This window comes from Mesoplodon bidens (genome assembly GCF_964165515.1).
Source record: "Mesoplodon bidens genome assembly, chromosome: 4".
Taxonomy (NCBI): domain Eukaryota; kingdom Metazoa; phylum Chordata; class Mammalia; order Artiodactyla; family Ziphiidae; genus Mesoplodon; species Mesoplodon bidens.
In genome coordinates, this window is record NC_138160.1 from 119116198 (window position 1) to 119133670 (window position 17473).

General features: G+C 53.6%; 1 protein-coding gene across 2 annotated transcripts in view; it reads left to right on the plus strand.

The window, feature by feature from the left end:
• Window positions 1–3412: 3412 nt before the first annotated feature.
• Window positions 3413–17473, plus strand: part of PSD2 (pleckstrin and Sec7 domain containing 2) — a 55707-nt gene continuing 41646 nt past the window's right edge. Inside the window, exons 1-2 of one of the 2 annotated variants that reach the window (XM_081231748.1) lie at window positions 3413–3495; window positions 9888–10026. The gene's annotated coding sequence lies outside the window, so the exon portion shown is untranslated. Of the gene's footprint in view, window positions 3496–9887; window positions 10027–17473 lie in introns of those variants that run through there. The other variant, XM_081231747.1, reaches the window with a different exon arrangement.

Consider the following 17473-nt stretch of genomic DNA (forward strand, 5'->3'; position numbering starts at 1 on the left):
CATATCTACTCCCTCTTGTGTCTCCCTCCCATCCTCCCTATCCCACCCCTCCAGGCGGTCACAAAGCACCGAGCTGATCTCCCTGTGCTCTGCGGCTGCTTCCCACTAGCTATCTACCTTACGTTTGGTAGTGTATATATGTCCATGCCTCTCTCTCGCTTTGTCACAGCTTACCCTTCCCCCTCCCCATATCCTCAAGTCCATTCTCAAGTAGGTCTGTGTCTTTATTCCTGTTTTACCCCTAGGTTCTCCGTGACTTTTTTTCCCTTAAATTCCATATATATGTGTTAGCATACAGTATTTGTCTTTCTCTTTTTGACTTACTTCACTCTGTATGACAGACTCTAGGTCTATCCACCTCATTACAAATAGCTCAATTTCGTTTCTTTTTATGGCTGAGTAATATTCCATTGTATATATGTGCCACATCTTCTTTATCCATTCATCCGATGATGGACACTTAGGTTGTTTCTATCTCCGGGCTATTGTAAATAGAGCTGCAATGAACATTTTGGTACATGTCTCTTTTTGAATTATGGTTTTCTCAGGGTATATGCCCCGTAGTGGGATTGCTGGGTCGTATGGTAGTTCTATTTTTAGTTTTTTAAGGAACCTCCATACTGTTCTCCATAGTGGCTGTATCAATTTACATTCCCACCAACAGTGCAAGAGGGTTCCCTTTTCTCCATACCCTCTCCAGCATTTATTGTTTGTAGATTTTTTGATGATGGCCATTCTGACCGGTGTGAGGTGATATACCTCATTGTAGTTTTGATTTGCATTTCTCTAACGATTGATTAGTGATGTTGAGCATCCTTTCACGTGTTTGTTGGCAATCTGTATAACTTCTTTGGAGAAATGTCTATTTAGGTCTTCTGCCCATTTTTGGATTGGGTTGTTTGTTTTTTTGATATTGAGCTGCATGAGCTGCTTGTATATTTTGGAGATTAATCCTTTGTCAGTTGCTTCGTTTGCAAATATTTTCTCCCATTCTGAAGGTTGTCTTTTCGTCTTGTTTATGGTTTCCTTTGTTGTGCAAAAGCCTTTAAGTTTCATTAGGTCCCATTTGTTTATTTTTGTTTTTACTTCCATTTCTCTAGGAGGTGGGTCCAAAAGGATCTTGCTGTGATTTATGTCATAGAGCGTTCTGCCTATGTTTTCCTCTAAGAGTTTGATAGTGTCTGGCCTTACATTTAGGTCTTTAATCCATTTTGAGTTTATTTTTGTGTATGGTGTTAGGGAGTGTTCTAATTTTATTCTTTTACATGTAGCTGTCCAGTTTTCCCAGCACCACTTCCTGAAGAGGAGTAGCACTCTATTTAAAGTTGCAATGCCCCTCACCCTGTCCACCTCCTGGGCCCTTCTACACTGCCCTATTTCCCCCGTAGTACTCATCATTGTCTATAGTATTATAAATTTTACTTATTTATTGTGTTTATTGTTTTGTTTCTTCCCCCACCCCCACTGGAAATACTTTAGGAGGGCAAGGATTTTCGCCTCTTTTGTTTACTGCTATGATTCACCCAGAAACATGAATATGTAATGCCTCAACGACAATTCGATGAATGAATGAAGGAAAGAAGAAAGTAGGATAATTTGAGAAGGGGTCTGCAGTCTAAAAATAGGTTGGAGCCAAGAAAATATGGGCTTCTGGCATGGCCAGGTGTCATGGATGTCAGTGCTGTTTGCTGTGCAGAAGCCATCTTCCTCTTCCTGGTGATTCCTCTCCCTGTTTTCCTTTGGAACAATTTCCCCTCCCACTATTGGTCTATATGAATTACCTGGGGCTGACTCCACTCCTCACTCCAAGGGGGGCAGTGACTCCTTAGGCCACAGTGACTGCTTCAGGGCTGGGCATATTTCGCTGGTTGGGCCAATGAGACTGCATCCAAAGACTTTTGCTTACATTCTTGGGATGGGCAAGTTTTCTCCCCTCAAAGCTAGACAGAAGCTCAGAGCTGCCTTAGCCACACTTTGTTGGAAGAGGTTACCTGGAAATGAAGCCCACATAGAGGAATAATGGGCTACAGGTGTGGAGAAAGACCACTTTGGGAGCCTGGACTTGGTACTTCCTGCAGCTGGATCTACTCCTGGACTTTTCATTTACTTGAGCCCCCTTTCACTGAGGCCAGCTTCTGTCACTTGCAGCCACTTAAACAGTACCTGCCTGAGCTCCTGAACTGGGAAGTGAGGAAGAGGCCGAGTAGGGCCAGCAGGTGGCAGTCCCAGGTGAGAAGCGTTTAGTATACGGAGGGCATTCAGTTATTAGTGCTGAATGGTGGGGAAATGGGAACAGATTTGCCTTTGTCCTGCCATAGAGGAGCTCTCAAACTGTTGAGGGAGAGAAGGACATGGGCACTGATGGGGCAAGACAGACTGAGGGATCCTTCCACACCAGCTGCAAGCTAAGCTGAGATGGATAGCACCCAAGATTGGGGAGGGAAGCGGGAAGCGGGAGGTGTCCCCTGTAGAGCTCATTCCCGAGCTACCACTTCCCCCATCACCTCCAGTGCAGGTGGAAGAGCCCAGTTAAAGTACACACCAGGGTGTGTTCTGGGGTAGGTCCCTTAACTTTCCTAGCTTCAGTGTCCTCATGGCTAAAATGGGCTGAATGATGTTCACCTAGGGTTTCTGTGAGGATGAAATGAGATAGTGTGTGAAGTGAGATAATGCCAAGAACGTAGGATGAACCTGGCTCACATAACTCTTTTTTAAAAAAAATTATTTATTATTTACAAATTTATTTATTTAGTTTTGGCTGCGTTGGGTCTGCGCGGGAGTTTTCTCTAGTCCCAGAGAGCGGGGGCTACTCTTCGTTGCGGTGTGCCGGCTTCGCATTGCGGTGGCTTCTCTTGCGGAGCACCGGCTCTAGGTGTGCGGACTTCAATAGTTGTGGCTTGTGGGCTTAGTTGCTCCGCGGCATGTGCGATCTTCCTAGACCAGGGCTCGAACCCATGTTCCCTGCACTGACAGGAGAACTCTTAACCACCGTGCCACCAGGGAAGTTCCTAACAAAATAGTCAATAAATGTCAGCTGCTCTAAATGTTCCCCGCGGTCTCTCCTATCCCATGGCTGTGCCTCGTGGTGCAGGTGCAATTCTTGTAGATACCAGCAGGTGGCGCCCCGACCTCAAAAGAACCCATTCCTGGACTGACTGCTTTCTGAAGTACTCCGGAAGGGGTTGGGCGGGGCGGCCTCTTGCTTCTCAGCCAGTTAGTGTCCTGTCTTCCCGGCTGCTCTGGGGAGAAGTACCTGCACTCCCCTCAGTTCCAAGGAAGCGGGGCCTGGGTCACCATAGGATAGTCAGTGGAACCTCAGTTTTCCGTCTGTATTGTGGAAGAGCATGGACTTCGGAGACAACCTGAGCCAAGTTAAGGAAATGCTTAGGTTGGTGCAGGTAAAGGACTTTCAGAAAGAGCGAGCATCCCAGCACGGAGGCTGGTTACAGACGGCCTGCGACTGGACCTTGGGGCGCGGCTCGGCCTGGTGCTGAGGTAGGGGGACGATCCATATGACCTCTATTCGTTTCCTTTCTGGGTGAGTGGGAGAGAGAGAGAGAGCCGGGCTGCGCGGCACGGAGGACCCAGGACCGTGCGTGGCCCTGTGACGCTAGACGCTCTGGTAATTCTGAGTCCGGCCAGCAGAGGGAGGCAGAGAGCCTCGTGGCCCCAGATGGCTCCGCTTCTAAGCCCCGCGCCCGCCCTCCCTGGACATTCCCGTTTGGCCGCGCTTCCTGGGGCAGGAGTCGACATGTCTCTCTGCTTTGAAAAAGACTTCTCCTCCTCCCTCTGGCTGGGCTTCCTGGGTCAAAGCGTGGAGTGAGGGGGAGTGTCAGCTTCAACCCTAAGTCTGTGAGCCCTAGCTGAGCCCATCCCCTGGGCCTCAGTAACCTGGATGGGATCTACCGGACACTCCAATTCTAGCAGCTCTCCAAGTTGTAAGGATTTGGGGGGCAGAAGGAGATCCTTTTCCTAACCACCCCCCCTCCATTAATCCAGGCCTGGATGGCCAGCTGGACCTCCGGAAGCATGGGAGTGCATCCCATCCCACCCTGGCCAGTTCCCGGCATTCTCCTGGACCGGCTCCCAGCGGCCCACAAAGGCCTTCAAAGTTCTGGGCCAGGCTTTGCCTGTGCCCTGGGCCCGCAGCCGGCTGGCTCTAGGCACTGCAAGTCCCTGGCACTCCTTGTGGGGCTTTGTCCACCAGCCCTGGACCAGTACTGGCAGGGCCACACTTGCTGGGGGAGGGTGTGGGACAGGCAGCTCTCAGAGCCTGAGCAGTCCCCCTTCCCTCCTACGCATGGGCTTGCTCCCCTCCAGGGGACCTTCCCTCTACCTCACCTTGTTCAGGCAGTGCCCTGCCTTCTCCTCTTGGCTGCAAGCCCAAATCTTCACCTTTTTCAGAGGCCTGCTCCTATTTTACTACTCATTTATTCATTCATCCATTCGATACTTAGCTCCAGCTACCCTCCAGGCCCTTACTAGATGCTGAGGATCCAGTAATAACTAGATACACAGTCCGTGCCCCTTTTTAGAGTTCACAGTCTGGGTGAGATTGTAGGCAGGAGACTAGTAAAATCCATACCTAAAATTTGACTTCACCTTGTGATAAGTGGGGTGAAGTAGATAAGCTGCCTGCCCCAGGAAGCTCCACCTACAGAGATATTTCCCCTGGGAAATCATCTGATAGGCTGTGAGCTGTGGAGGGAGGGACTTTGTCTGGGCTCTGCTCCCCCTCCCCCGCCCTCAGGGCCTGGCACACTGGCACACAGTAGGTGCTCAGTAAATGTTTGTTGAATTAATGAATGAATCATTGTCCTCACAGCCACAGGCTGCCAGTGAGCATGGTCTTTGCACTTTACACTTCCTCCCAGTTAACACAGGAGTTGCAGGTAATGTTGGGGATGTAAAGACAAGACCTTGAGGCTCCCAGGATTCCACCTCTGGCCACTCTGACTCCCCACCTGCTCCTCACTGCATAGCTTCCCTACCTCGGGCCCTTGCCCTCTGGGACCATCCAGTCCAGAGAGTAATGGCACAGTGTGGTATGTGCCGTGATGGGGGAAGATGATGGCATTGCTACAGAAGTGACAGAACAAATTTCCTGCCCTCCTGGAGCTTATGGCCCAGTGATGGTAGTGGTGGGAGGGAGACAGACAATAACCGGAATAAGCGAGTAAACATGTAGTATACAAATATGTGTTATGGAGGAAAAGAAAGCGGGTGAAGGGAAGACGTGGGTGAGGGAGGGGATAGTATTTTAGGTACGGTGGTCAGAGAAGGTGACATTTGAGCAGAGGGCTGAAGGGGATAAGGAGTGAGTCATGCAGCTACCTGGGGAAGGAGTGTTTCAGGCACAGGGAATAGCAAGTGCAAAGGCCCTGAGGTGGGGAGTGTACCTGGTGTGTTAGAGGAACTGAGAGGAGGCCAGTGTGGCTGGAGAGGTGTGAGATTAGAGAGGTGACTGGGGCCAGATCACAGTAGGACCTTGTAGCCATTGTAAGACTTGGCTTGAGTCTTAGTGACAAAGGAGCCATTTGAGGATTTTGAGCAGAGGAATCACATGATCTGACTTACACTGAACAGGATCCCTTCGGCTGCAGTGTTGGGATTGTTGGTACTGGGGCTGTGTGGAAGCAGAGGGACCAGTTAGGAGGCTCCAGTAATAATCCTGGTGAGAGAGGATGGCGGCTTGAGGCAGGTGGTGGCAGTGGAGCTGATGAGAAGTGGCCAATTTGAGACATGCTTTGAAAGTAAATCCCATAGGATTTGTTGTGGGATTGGATGTGGGGGTGAGAGAAGGAGAGGCAAGGATAACTCCCAGGTTTTCTGCCTGAGCTGATGGAAGGATGGTGGTGACAAGTACTGCAATGAGGAAGCTTTGGTTGGGATAAGTTGGAGCTGCCCTTTGGAGATCCTAGTGGACCCTTCAGACCAGTGGTTGGGTGTGAGGGTCTGACCTCAGGGGGAAAAGGTTGAGGTGGGAGAGTCATGCGTTGAGAATCATCAGGGTTTGAAGCCAAGGTGGGTTCAGAATGGGAGAGCAAGGGGGAAAAGACAGGACTGAGCCCTGGGGCACATCAGCATTTGGAGGTAGGGAGGGGAGGAGGAACCAGCAAAGGAAAATGAGAAGGCAAAGCCAGGATGGAGGAAAACCAGGGCAGTATGGGTCCTGGAAGACAAGAGGAGAGCATATTTCTGGGAGGAGGGGGTGATCAACTATGTCAAATGCTGCTGATAAGATGAGGTCTGAGAATTGACTTTTGGATTTGGCATCATAGTGGCCACTAAGGACCACTATCTAGTCCCTTCGTACAGATACTGGAAAGAGGTGGCCCCTCCAGGTAGACCCGGCTGTGCAGGCGCACAAAAGCGAGACACCTCAGTGTAAAGGAAAAGGTGTCCCTCTCTCAGCCAAATGTAGCCTGTACCAGGCACACAGCATGGTGAGGGGACAGCATGCTGGATTTCAGCTCCCACTCTACCCCTAATGCTGGGGGACTTGTGCAGTGCCCAGCCCGTACATCTGTACTCAGCAGCTGTGTTGGTGACCTTGGTAGGGCCTTGATGAGTGTTGTCAGCGGAATGAGTGCGGATGAGAAGATGACAGTTGGATTGGAGTGTGTTCAAGAGGGGTGGGAGGGCTTCCCTGGTGGCGCGGTGGTTGGAGCATGGCTGGGCATACAGTAGGTGCTTACTGAGTGCCCTGGGATTGCCTGGGGAGTCCCTTCCCAGCCTCTCCTCCCCAGACCTGCCTCCCAGCTGGCAGATGCGAGAATTGGGTGTTTCAAGTGTTCCCTGAGCCAGGGCTGGACCCAAATGCCTCCCCCAGTTGGCAGGTCTCAGGTCCTGGCCTCTTCTCCTCCCTGGATGCCCCAACCTGTTCAGGCTGAGTAAGAGCAGGAGGCCCTGCCTGGGCCTGAGGAGGCTGGACATCAGGTAGAGGCCTCAGCATGGCAGGAGCTGTGGTGGGCTGGGAACTGTGTCTCCTGCCCTGTGTAGCCTCTAGCATCTGACTTCCTGAGACTCACCCTCAGGAGGAACGGGAGAAGCTGCTGATTTTTCTTTCCCTGGAGGAATGCTGGGGAATACAGAGCATTTTGGTTGCTGGTTGGGGGGATGCTGACCTTGTTTTCTTTCGAGGTAAAAGTAGCTACAAGGACTAATAACAATAACCCTCTCTCCCATGCGCATGGCACCCAAAGTGCTCTCTCACACAGAGCCCATCTGTGGCCTTGTGACAGACCTTTGAGCCCCTTGAGCTAGTTCCACTTTGACATGGGAAAATGAGGCTCAGGGAGGGGATATAGCTGCCCACGGCCACACAGCCAGGAAGCAGCAGTGGCCACACTAGAACTCCTGTCTCCTGGCGCTGGCCAGCTCATGCCCACTGAAGCAGGCTCCAGAGTTTTGAAGGTTGGGGAGCAGATCCAGCCCAGGGACTAGGTTCTGCGTACCAGTCTGGCCCAGTTAAATGGAGAGACAGCTGGACCCTCCCTCCTTCCGTTTTTTCTTTTCACATACAGTTATTAAGCCATACCGTGTATTAGGTGCTGAGGATACATTGTGAATAAGGCAGACCTTGTCTTCAGGGGGCTCATAGTCCACCTAGGTGGACAGAGGTTAAATAATCCACTCCATGAGTAAGTCACTCATTACAATCGGAAGAGCCGTGGCCTGTCGGGTGCATCTGTGAGCCGGGTCTTGGGTAGGTGGGCACCGAGCACATTAACTCCTTTCATCCCTGCCCCATAAGAGGGGCTGTGACCATCCTCATTGGGTAGATGAGGAAGTGAAAGCTCAGAAATGTGGTCCAGCTGTGACTTGAGGTCATGGGTCCTGAGGATAAGGAGCAAAGCCCTGTCACCACCACTTCCTCCCACCGCCCTTGCTGGTTGCCAACTGCTGCCCAGCTCTGCCTGCAGGTAGCAGAGGGCAGAAGATAGAGGGCAGGACAGCAGGGAAGCCATGATCCCTCTGTGTCCTTCGAGAAGACCCTGAGCCCCTGCAGTAGAGTGGCTCCCTGGGAATGTCCTAGGGTCTGATGGGCCATGAAGGGCTGTGGCCAGAGTGCCCTCTGAACTGCTCAGCTGTGTCTACAGGATCAGACCTCCTGGCTTATGCTTTTGGAGTTTGTTTTCTCATCTGTAAAACAGGTGGTAGGATTGTTTTGAGGGTTAAATATAACACATAGAAAACATTTAGTGTGGACTCGGGCACCCGGTAGATGCACAGTTAATAGCAGAAGTGTCACTGAGGTTGATGAAACCCCAGCTCCAGCTGTAGCCCAGCTTGAAGAGGGAGGAGACTGATCACAGCTCAGACCCTGTACCTCCAATTACTGCCACTCTGCACAGCTTAGGCACCCCTCATAGGTCAGCAAATCTTCTCTTCTGTCATCCTCTCCTCCCTAAGAAGAGGGTCCCTAACTGTATGTGTGTGTATGAGTGGGAGGAAGGATGCAGAAAGCTTCATGGAGGAAGAGGCATTTAAGCAGGGATTTGAGGATTGGGTAGGAGTTCATTGAGCACAGCAGGATCAAGGCCCGACAGGGCAGAGGGTGGAATACTTGCAAAAGTGTGGAGGTGGGAAGGAGCTGGGTGAAGTGAACAGCGCTTGGGGGCTGGAGTGGAAGGAGAAAGGTGGAAAGTGGCTTCCTGTGGTAGGGCCTGACCCTGACCTGATCTCCCTTGTCCATGGCATGGGGCCTGCTCACCTGCCCTGCCTCCCCACAGCTCCCGGTCTCCCTAGATCCCTGTGGGTGGGGGCCCTTTATTACCTCTCTGAGGGGTGGAATCTTGCCCTGTAGGAGCCTCACAGCCAGGATGTTCTTTTTAGTGTTTAGCCCAGGTACAATACTGTCAACCTTCTCTTCAGAGCTAGGGTCCTGGGGTGGGGGGAGGGCTGCAGGTGGTGACTAGCAGGGTCTGTGGGGCAGGTTCCTTGGGAGAGAGTTTCCACAGCCCAGAGTACTGGGCTCCTGACCTGGTACTGCGACTCTGTATTTCCCCCTTCCCCTCCCTCAGGGTCTCTCCCCTTTGTCCCTCTCTCCTGCACCCCTCCTTACTGCACTGCTTCCAGCTCTGTCCCAAGCCCCTCTTCTCACCCCATACCCCAGGTCTGTCTGTTCCTCTCTCTGTCTCAGTAGGTAGGTAAGTAGGTTGGGCTCAGCCTCCCTCTCTCTGGGATCATCCACCGTGATCCCTGATCCCAGCACTCCTCACTCCTCTCAGTCGGCTGGGTCTCCCCTGGGCGGGGTGTGTGTGTGTGTGTGGAGTGTGTGTGTGTGTGTGTGTGGCGGTGTGTGTGTGTGTGGCGGTGTGTGGTGTGTGTGTGTGTGTGTGTGGCGGTGTGTGTGTGTGTGTGTGTGTGGTGTGTGTGTGCGCGCGCTGGCGGGGGTGTGGAGGGCAAGGAGTAAGACCAGGGGAGGAGGGCAAGGACCCGCTCCCTCCTTCACCTCGAGGAGGGTGGTTCCTGAGGGCTCAGGGTCTGGGGCCCCAAGGTCCCGCCGAGGGGGCGGTGTTGGGTCCGACCGGCTGGCCCGGGGTTAGAGGACAGCTGGAGCTCGGCTGGGCTAGGAGCGGGGGCGGAACCTCGCAGCGCTCCCCTCCCCCACTTTCTTAAAGGGCCGGCGCGGGCTGGTGCGGGACAGGGCTGGCCGCCCTTCTCAGCCGGGCCCGGGCGCGCGATCCGGCCCTCAGTGCAGAGCTGGGGAAGGTGGGCAGGAGGGCGGGTGGCCTGCGTGGCCGCTGTCGCCTCCCGGCTCTATTCCCCCCGCCCCCCGCCCGCAGTCCCCCCGCCCTTCCCGCTCCTCCCTCCCTCCTTCTCTACTTCCTTCCCTCCCTCCTGCCGTGCGTCCCCCCCACCTCTGCTCTGCTTCTCCACAGACGCGCTCCGACACCTGAAGGGATAGCAGCGAGCGCGGGAGCCCTGACAGGCGGTGGCGGAGTGGGACGGTCAGTCCAGCGGTGGCCTCCTCATGGCCCCACCGTGAGAGGCTGGACCCAGCGACTGGGAGCCGGAGCGGTGAGTCGGGCCGTGCGGGAACACCTTGTCCCCCGGGTCAGCGTGCTCCGGGACCCCGCCCCTCCCGAAGCTGGGCTGGGGGCCGGGAGGGGCTGCTGGGGTTGGGGGGAGCGTGCTGGGTGGCGGCGCCGCCCTCCGCCCTCCGTGCCCGCCTGGGTCTGCTAACAAAGCTACATTTCGAGATCAATTCCGTGGCGGCTGGAGCATCTGAAGGATACGGTTGTCATGGAGATGGGGCCGAAAGAGGAAGCCCGGGATGGCAGAGTCTGGGCCAGAGAGAGAGGGCACCGCTAGAGAGCCCCAGGCCAGCCTGCAGGGAGGGTTAGGGCCGGCAGCCCAGTTGTCTCCTGATCTCCCCCCCCCCACCCCACCCCCCGCCGTTTGTCTAATCTGAGTGTATATGTGTACGTTGAGGGGGTGCCAGTGGGAGCTTGGTGGCCAGGGACCTGGGGTGTTGGGTGCCAGGCCTGCTGGCCACCACCTTTACCACGGAGCAGCTTTGAAGATTTATTTCTGTTTCCAGTTTCCCAACTTTGACAGCCTGGCTTAGCGGCCAGGCCTCAGCGGCTCTGAGCTCTGCCGCTGGAGCAGGGCTTGCATGGGGGCGTGGCAGGCATCAGGCAAGGCCAGGAGGCACATAATGGCTGTGGCAGCCGCAGGGAGGGAGGGGTCTTTATAGTCACTGCTAGGGCTGGGGTGGGGCAGGGAGTCCAGATGTGGGGACCACCTGCTTAGCTGGCCCCCCTCCTAGAAGGAGGTATTCCAACTCTTGCTGTCCCTGGAGGACCTGGGGACTCCCTGAGTCAGAACTGGGGGCATTGTCTCTGCACAGGCCTAGGGGGCCACTGCCTCAGCCCATCCCTTAACCTTAGGGCCATCTGGGGGTGCCCTGGGAGAGAACTGGGGGCACCAGCCACAATGGAAGTGGGTCTGAGAATTCCTGGAAGGCTCAGGATAAGCCAGGCTGAACTTGATAGGTGGGTGAATGGGGAGCAGGGAGAGGGCTCAGGGTTTGGCCAGGACAGATGGGCAGCCTGGGTTTGGGGAGAGGCATTTGGACTTTCCTGGGTTCTCCAGCTCCTTCTTCCAGACCCTGGAAACAAAAGCTGCTTAATGGGGGATACTCAGGCAGCTCGAGGGAGAGTGGGGAAGGGGCATGGGGACCATCTCCAAGTCCAACCTCTGGCCCCGGCAGATAGTCATTTTTCCACTCCTTCCTTGGGAGGATAGGAACCCTACCTCCCAGGGATGCTGTAAGTTCTATGACCTGTGATCTCTGAATCAGCAAAATGGGCCAGCTGCCCTCCCTTACCCACCTTCCCTCTCTTACATCATACCCACCTAACCTCTCTTACATCATACCCACCTTCCCTCTCAAGAGCCCCTTTTCCCCAGTATATGGTAAGAGTCAGTGGCTTTTGAATGAGGCTACTGCAAAGTTTGGTCCTGGTGGAAACATGGCAGGTCCCTAGGTTGTGGCCTGAACCAGAGGATTCCCACACATTGGGATGAGTAGGTGGGTGGTGGTGGCCCAACTAAAGGTAGAAGGTTGACTGGAATGCCCTTTGAAGGCCTCCCCTGCTGGTGCCTTTTGCAGGGGCTGAAACCTCAATGCTTAGGTGACTTGTACCCTGTAGTCCCAGGAGTGCCCTGTGCCAGCCTGAGAGGCTTCCCTCCTGCTGCTGCTCTGACAGCTATGGGTGTGCACTCCCCCAGCCGACCTGACCTGCAGTGTTTCCTAATGCAGGGGAACAAAGTTACCTGGAAAGGACTTGCTGCTCTTGACAGGACTGAGAGAAGGGTGGGGGGACATTGTTTCGCCCAGCTTCCAGAATCGTGCACTGCCACTGTGCTAAGTACTCTCCTACACAGACCAGCCTTTAGAGGGAGGTATGCCCATTATTTCCATTTTGTGGATACTGAGGTTTAGGGAAAAGTTGCTTGTTCAAAGTCACCTGGTTAGTAAGTGGCAGAATCAGGATTTGCACATGGGCAGAACTACTTGAAGCTTGGACTTCTGTCCCCAATCTCATTCTCTTCTTCCTTGGAGGTGCAAGCTAGGAGGGAGGTGGGACTGAGCACCTTTTCATCTGGAGCAAGAGAGCGAACTTGGGGAAAACTGAGGCACTAAGCTGGGATCTTCTAGAGAGCTGGGATCGAGACATTCCCGTTCCGGACGTTGGCCTGGAGGAGAACAACACTGCCTCTCGCGACAGATGATGCTCTAGACATTCTTTGCCAGATGGTCTTTTCCAGGAAAATCTGTTTTGAGAGGCATCTTATGTCTGGGGCTCCATATTTAGCCTGGCTCCTCACACGGGAGGATACACTCAGGCTGTCACCCCTTGAGGGGTGTTTGGTAGGGGGGTGGGCCTGGGCCAGACCCAGCTCCTTTCTACGGTTCAGGCAGAGGTGGGTTAGGGCCCCTGTTCCTGCCAGTCCTGTCCCGGCTGAGGACTGCCCTGCTGGTCTCCCTGGGACCTGGCTGCTTCCTGCAGGGCCCTGTCCTCCTAAGTTGGTTTGCTCGTAGGTAAGCCTGACCCTGTTTAGGTGGTGAGCCACTCCAGGGCTGTGTCTGCTTGGCCCAGGAGGAATCCGGTGTCCAGGCCAGGCCCACAGCCCAGCGTGCCGTCTGCTGCAGTAAGGACTGCCCTCTCCTGACTCTTGCGCCATCAGGGGCCCTGAGCTCCCCTCTTTAGAGTGTCTCCCTCCACTCCCTTCCCTCCCCCCTAACTTTTTGTCTTGTCACATCTGATCGAACAATGAACACCCACCTATATACCCTTCACCTAGAGACCTAGATTTGCCAATTGTTGACATTTTGCCCACATTTGTTTTTCTCTCTCTCTCTGAAACTTCTGAAAGTAAGTTGCAGACATCATAGCACTTCAGCTCTAAATACTTCAGCATGAATTTCCTGAGACAAGGACATTTTTCTACATAATAACTGTACTGTTAATCATACCCAAGAAATTTAATGATGCCATCTAATCTCATGTAATCCATATTCAAATCTCTCTAGTTGTCCCTGTAATGTTCTTTATAGCTTAAAAAAATTTTTTTGATCAAGGATCGTACATTGCATTTAGTTATGTGTCTTTAGTCTCCTTTAATCTAGAACAATTCTCTGCTTTTTTTTTTTTTTTTTGAAGTCTCTTATGACATTGTCAGTTTTAAAGAGCCCCGGTCAGTGTTCATGTAGAATGCCCCACATTCTGGGTTTGTCTTACTGCTTTCTCATGAGTGGAGTCAGGTTAAATATTTTGGGCAGGAATATCCCATAGGTGATGTCGTGTCCATCAGCAGGTGCATGTCATTAGCCTGTGCTGTAATAGGTGGTGCTAAGTTAGGTCACTTGGCTAAGGAGTCCCTTTGTTTCAATCTTGTTCCTCCCTCTTCCCTACCTCCAGAAGCTTCATCCACCTGGTCACCCGCACTCCAGGTCAGCAAAACTGACTGAACCCCCCCTTCAGAATATACACCAGAGAAGGGTGATTAAGCAGACGCTGATGGTGCCTTTAAGGAGTTCACAGCCTCAGGGGTGTGGATGGGATGAGCCACAACTCAGGGCAGGTGCTGTCAGTGTGGGGAAGAAGCCCCGAGAAAGCAGTGAGGGGCACGGCGGGGGAGGAGAGGGAGTGGGGGGCAAGACAGGAAGAAAGGGGGTGGGGCCTGGACCACAGCTGGCCTAGAATGTGGGCTGACAGCTGGCCCTTTCCCCAAGGGCACGGGGAGCTACTGAAGGATTTTAAAGAGGGGAGTGATGAGGCAGATGTGAGTGCTGGGAAGGGCGCTCTGAGGAGGATGGCGTGGACTGGTGGGGCGAACGGGGTGAAAGGGATGGTCAGGAGGCCGTGACATGGTCCAGCACAAGACGCTGGTGCACTGGATTCTAGGCTGCTGCGTACAGCGCACGGAGGCAGTGCACAGGGGCAATGGAGTTGGTGTGGTGGCCCTGCTGGGACTGGGGTATGGCAGGTGGGGAGTGGAGAGAAGGAATGGAGTAAGGAGAGATGAGGAGGAGGAATGATGAGCACTGGTATCTGACTAGGTGGGGAGAGCTGTCATGCAGTGGCTTGGGGAGGATGTGGAGAATGCTGGTTTGAGTGTGTGAGGTCTGAGGTACTTTCCAGGTCAAAGGAACAGCATATGGGAAGTTCACTTCCCCAGGTCTTGGTGGGATGAGGGCAGAGGGAAGGCCACACACAACCCACAGCAGGGAGTGGATGGTGGGCTTTCAGGTACCAGCAGCAGAGGGACTTTGAGTGGGGGCAGAGGCCGGCTCAGAGGCAGCTGCCACTATAAAAGTCAGGATAATCTCTCCCTTGAAGACCCCCAACTCCCTTACCTCATTTCACTTCTTCATACTTGCTTGGCAAAACCCCAACCCTGGTTAAATGCAGTGCCTGGTCTGCTCCCTCTGTGCAGCTGAATGGGGCTGAGAAAATCCACTGCCCTGACTGGTCTCACATTTAGTTCAAAACCGTGAACTTCGGGTGTGTCCTTAGTGCTGTCCCGCAGTCCCACGTGGGTCCTAAGTCCATCCCCTCTCCCCCTACCTGATGACTATTTCACTCTTTCTGTTCTGCCTTCAACTCTAGCCCCTCTTCTGCAATCCTCCCTCAAAGCTGACGACATTGCTTCCTACTTCTTTGAGAAAACAGAAGCAGTTAGAACTTCCTCAGACTCCCAGTGCTGCGTTCACCCATCCACTAGCATCTGTACCCACTGCTCTGCCTTTCCCAGTTGCTGTGGATGAAGTGTCCCTGCTCCTGGTTTAGGCCAGCCCTCGACTTGTGCAAATAGATCCTGTCCCCTTGTGCAGTAGAGGGGGAACCTATAATGCGGGTGGTGGAGGGCACACTGTTCCAGCAAATGCCCCCTCCTGCATTATAGGCTCCCCCGCAGTGGATCATTCCATCAGCAGGTATCTTTTTTTTTTGGTAATAAATTTATTTATTTATTTTATTTTTGGCTGTGTGGGATCTTCCTTGCTGTGTGTGGGCTTTCTCTAGTTGCAGTGATTGGCGGCTACTCTTTGTTGCAGTGCGTGGGCTTCTCATGGTGGTGGCTTCTCTTGTTGCAGAGCATGGGCTCTAGGTGCGCAGGCTTCAGTAGTCGTGGTGTGCGGACTCAGTAGTTGTGGCTCATGGGCTCTAGAGTGCGGACTCAGTAGTTGTGGCTCATGGGCTCTAGAATGCAGGCTCAGTAGTTGTGGCGCACGGGCTTAGTGGCTCCAAGGCATGTGGGATCTTCCCAGACTAGGGATCGAACCCGTGTCCCCTGCATTGGCAGGCGGGTTCTTAACCACTGCGCCACCAGGGAAGTCCCTTTCAGCAGATACCTTGTTATTGTTTCTCCTGTCTTAAAAGACGGCTCTCTCATTTTCTCCAACCAGCTACCACTGCATCTCTGTGCTCCTCTTTACAGCAAACCTCCCCAGAAGGGTTGTCCACTGACTGCTCTTCTCAAGGTCACCAATGACCTCCATGTTGCTACACCCAATAGCCATTCTCAGTCCTCATCTGCCTCATTTGGCACCTTCAGTCTCTCCCTCTTCCTTGAAATACATTCCTTGATCTCCGGGACATCCACTGTCCTGTTTTCCTCTGACCTGGTGGGTACTCCTCAGTCTCCTTTTCCCCGACCCACAGCTCACAATATTGGAGTGCTCAGGACTCAGCCCTTGTATGGCTGCTCTTCCTCACCTGCATTCACTCCTGAGCCGATCTCATCAGTCCCATGGCTTTACGCACCACCTATATGCTGCCAGCTTCCAAATTTATATCCCAAATTTTGACTTCTCTCCTGAGCTCCAAAAGCCCACTCAGCATCTTGAATGCCATGTCTACTGGACACCTCACACCCAACTTGTCCCAAGCTGAGCTCCTTTCTTCCTGATCTTCTCTCCCAAACTTGCTTCACCTGGTCTTCCCCATCTCAGGAATTGCAACTCCATCCTTCCAGGTGCTCAGGGTCGAAATACTGGCGTCATTTCTGACTCCTCTCTTTCTCTCCTATCCCATGGACAGTCCATGAAGGGGTGAGACTTTTACCAGCCCCCAGATCTCCCATCAGTGGGCTATGGCTGAACAGGAGGGCCAGTTTCAAAGATGGGGACAAGGAGGTGATGGTGGAATGGCCCAGTACAGACCCTTTCACACCTGCTCACTTTGCACCACATGCTGCTCACTTTCAACCGGGCCCAAGGAGACCACAACCTTTGTCAGACCCTGTGCTGAAACCCTAAAACAGACAGGAGAGGACAGGGTAAGAGGAGGGAGGGAGGAGAAGAGGGGACTCAGCAAGGGAGGGGTTACGTGGAGTGACGTAATCAAGAGGTTGGGGAGAGGGTGGGGAGGAAGGTCTCAGGGCAGGAGGCAGAGAGGAGGAGGCAGGGTGGACAGAGAATGTGAGGATCTAGAGAGTATGGAGTAAATGAAAATTGGGCAGGGAGCAGGGAGGATGAAGTTTCTTGGTTCATCTCTCCTGGCTGTTGAACCAGACTGGGGGGAGGCTGCTCAGAGTTTGAGCCCCTGGAGTCTGCCCCTCCCCAGGCTTTTTAGCCAAGGCAGGACTTGCCCTTGGTCAGTTCATTGTAGCTTTCGGGGTTAAGCTTTCAATCTGCAGGCTCATGGCTCAAATGTGGCCCAAGAAGCAGAGTGAGTCCCAGGTGCCAGCTGAAGTTCCAGGAAGACAGGCAGCAGCCAGCTTAACCAGAACAGCCTAGTCCTTAGTGGTCCCAAACAACTGAGGGCTCACCCTGCAGGGAAGTTGACTGGGGGTAGAGTCACCAGCTATAAACATGATTTGGGGTTTGACAGCAGACACTGTGAATTTCATCAGTGTTGAGGGCTCTCCAAACCAGCATGCAGATGTATGCAAATGCTAAGCAAATGAAGGTGCCAAGTGGCTGTGGGGCGGGGAGTGAAGTAAGATGGGAGATGTAAAAGAATGACCTTTGCAGAGCTGGGCCCAGGGGCCCCTGAAAGTCCCAGCAGGCTGCGGGGCACATGCAGATAAGATGCAAATGTACACCCAATCCCAGGAATCTCTGCCTGCCTGACCATGAGAAAGGAGGCCTTCCAGATGCCCACAACCCAAGGCCAGGCTGAGAGGAAGAAAGCAGGTTGGTGCTGGGCTCCCAGTTAGTCCCAGATTAACATCACCTGAAGGGAATGGGAGCCTTTTAAGGGAGGTCCAGACCCCTGGCCCTTGCCCTGCACCTGGTGTGGCTCTTGTGCCTTGAGATGGAAAGCTAGGAGGGAGCCTGGTCTGGGGCAGGAGTGTTAGTGGGGCCAGGACTGTAGGGTCCTCACCTGCCTCAGGAAAGGGTGGGGCACCCTCTCTGGCCCACCCTCCTGGTCCCCACAGGAGCCTTTCTCCTGCCTCCACCCTCAGGCTGGGCTTCTGAAGCCGGTGCCTCAGAACCTGCTCTGACAGGCTG